This window comes from Aethalodelphis obliquidens, unplaced genomic scaffold (assembly GCF_003676395.1).
Source record: "Aethalodelphis obliquidens isolate GAN/ISIS:26980383/991018 unplaced genomic scaffold, ASM367639v1 scaffold52, whole genome shotgun sequence".
NCBI lineage: Eukaryota > Metazoa > Chordata > Mammalia > Artiodactyla > Delphinidae > Aethalodelphis > Aethalodelphis obliquidens.
In genome coordinates, this window is record NW_020837996.1 from 14,263,103 (window position 1) to 14,265,844 (window position 2,742).

The 2,742-nt window shown below is 47.8% G+C and overlaps 1 non-coding gene across 1 annotated transcript; it reads right to left on the reverse strand.

Annotated features, from left to right (window-relative positions):
* Window positions 1-1,813: 1,813 nt before the first annotated feature.
* On the reverse strand, window positions 1,814-1,920 carry LOC113608322 (U6 spliceosomal RNA). Its single transcript, XR_003428307.1, has one exon. It is a non-coding gene; the product is annotated as a U6 spliceosomal RNA (small nuclear RNA).
* Between the last annotated feature and the right edge of the window lie 822 nt (window positions 1,921-2,742).

Consider the following 2,742-nt stretch of genomic DNA (forward strand, 5'->3'; position numbering starts at 1 on the left):
CCTTAGCTGGAGAAAAGAAAAAGAATAAGAACACAAGAACCACACATCTTTCTAGCATTATCAGTTAAAGGGATTTCACACACATTCTAAATTACAGAGGCAGCTGGTAGAGTGCAGGAATACTGCAGTTGTCCGGGAAAACAAGAAATCTGGGTTCCAGTCCCAGCTCTGTCTTCTTCTGATTCCTTGTGCGGCTTTGGCCAAGACATTTCACATCAGGTGGCCTCAGTTTCCCTATCTGTGAAATGAAGGATTGAATCAGATGGTCTCAGAATCCATTTTGGCACTAAACATTTATGCTTCTGTCTCCAAAGCAGAGCTAAGAGCCTGAAATTCCTGAAACATAAATTAAAACAGCTGGATGAATCAGGCCAGCATGTTCTAAAGCATTGAACGTTCACATCTGGCCCTCTGCTTCCACTGAAGACAATCAGTGGTTGCTGTTATTAGGTTTCCTGAGCTGGAAGATAATAACATTATTATCTAACTGAACATTAGCCACATGCTGGGTGTTATGTGTATTGTCTCTTCTCAGCTTCTCCACACCGCTGTGAGCCGCTACTACGATCAACATCCCCACTTTACAGATGGGGAAAGTTGAGTCCTAGAGAGCTTGGGTCAATGCCAAAGGTCAATGCAATGGGACTGGAACTAAGCGGGTGCATCTAGAGGCTGCACTTTCAGCTACATTGGCCATGAGCGGGCCCCTCTGTGGGCAGTAGGCCCTCCCCACCACCCTGTGTGTCCCCTGTGGAGGGGAGCCAGAGAAATGTGGGCAAGTGCTCTGACTTGGAAGCACTCCTATGTGGTGGGGTTTGGGTCCCAAGTATTTCCCTCCCACAAAGCAGGATCCTGTCTAGTCAATTACAGATTTCATCTCAACGCAGCAGACATCTCTGAAGGCCTCACTGTGGTCAGGGATGGCGCCTGTGGTCCCCAGGACAGGTGGGGAGTCAGAAGCTCGCAGGGTAGAGAAGGGTGTGGACACAGCTGCACCTCCTCCAGCCCTTTAGTTTCCTTGATGGGACCTGGGAGTCTGGCCCTTTACAAGCTCCTCAGCCAACTGTGAAGTACAGCCAGCTTTGCCAATCCCCGGGCCAGGCTGAGGGGAAAACTAGAATGGAAAAGACTCAGCTTCTACTCTTTGATGGGGCTGGAGCCTATGTGTGTTTCTTTTTCTTCATTTTCCCCTTTCGTGGTGTCCCTTCCACAGCTGTCCTCAGGCCCAGGTGGGCGCTGGCTGTGGAGCTCTGCGGGTAAGATGGAAGTTACCCTCACAGGCCTAGCTCCTCATGCAGCGGCTGAGGCCAGGAGGAGGGTAGGTGCTTACTTATTGGCTCCTAATAACCTCTGCAAAATTCCAGGCCTCTCCCTGCTCTGGAGACAAAAGCCTAAACAGAATTTCTCAGAAAGGGCCCAAAGATGGCTCTGGGCAAGTTGCTTTTTAATTTTTATTTATTTTTCCTCTGAGGCATTTTATCTGCACGTATGTATTACATCCCTAGAAAAAGAATCCAAGGATTCTCCCTCCTGTGTGTTTTCATCTTGCTTCTTCATGGTCCATGATGCCAGCTGAGGTTGACAGTACAATGATTCCAAACGGATGGGATGGGAGCAGGTTATTCTGCCATTTTTCTAGATCTTTGAGTTGCACATCAAACCTGCAGCTGATCACTCCACACTTATTTAGCCTGCCTGTGAGGTTCACAACACTTTTCCCAGCCCTGTGATCATCGATGATTTCAAATTCACCAACGTAAACATGCTTCATCATCACAGTTAGAAACCTGACGATGGCTTTGGAGCTCTGCCTAAAAATATGGAACGCTTCACAGATTTGCATGTCATCCTTGTGCAGGTGCCATGCTAATCTTCTCTGTATCGTTCCAATTTTAGTATATGTGCTGCCGAAGTGAGCACAAGTCGCTTTTTTTTAAAAGATATTCTTCATCTACTTTATCATTTTGCCTCAGATTGACCCTGATTAAAAACAAGAAGGAAGGGACTTCCCTTGGCAGTCCAGTGGTTAAGACTCAGTGCTCTCATTGCCGTGGGCCTGGATTCATTCCCTGGTCGAAGAACTAAGATCCTGCAAGCCTCATGACGTGGCCAAGAAAAAAAAAAAAACAAGACGGAAGAGTTTAGCTTCATCTCTGGTATTTATTTTCACTGATGCCCTTGTAAACTCACAACCTCAATTCATCCCCACCCCAAGCGATTTTTCAAGCTGAGGCTGACAATAACCTAAAATGGCCTCCTGGTGTGAAAAGTCCATGTTCCACGTGGGGCTTTCTCATCCCATAAAGCGCATTTAATGTATGAGCTTAATTACATGGAGATCAAGGGCCTCAGAGGTGAAAGGCTAAGGAGGGCATTAAATCCTGAAACACTTCTCAGCTGCCCCACCACTTGGCAGAACTCTGTGGGCAAATCACTCTTGAAAAGCACCCCATCGGCTACTTTGAATCCCACTCCAAGCGTGGTACAACCAGAACCTGTCCAAGGAGGACCTGGACATCTGGAAGAGCCACCTTCTATAAGGAGGGAGAGGAGAGAAGAGTGGGGGTCCCGAAGCTGCCGGCCCACCCCTGCAGGGCAGTCCTCTAGTCCAGGGCACCGACTGCTGCAAGGAGCCGCATTTGAACAGGTGGACTTTATCAAGAGGCCAATTTGGGCCATTTATTCCATAGATATTTATCAAACCTCAACTCAGTGAGTTAGGCATCGGGGATGCTGGGGTGA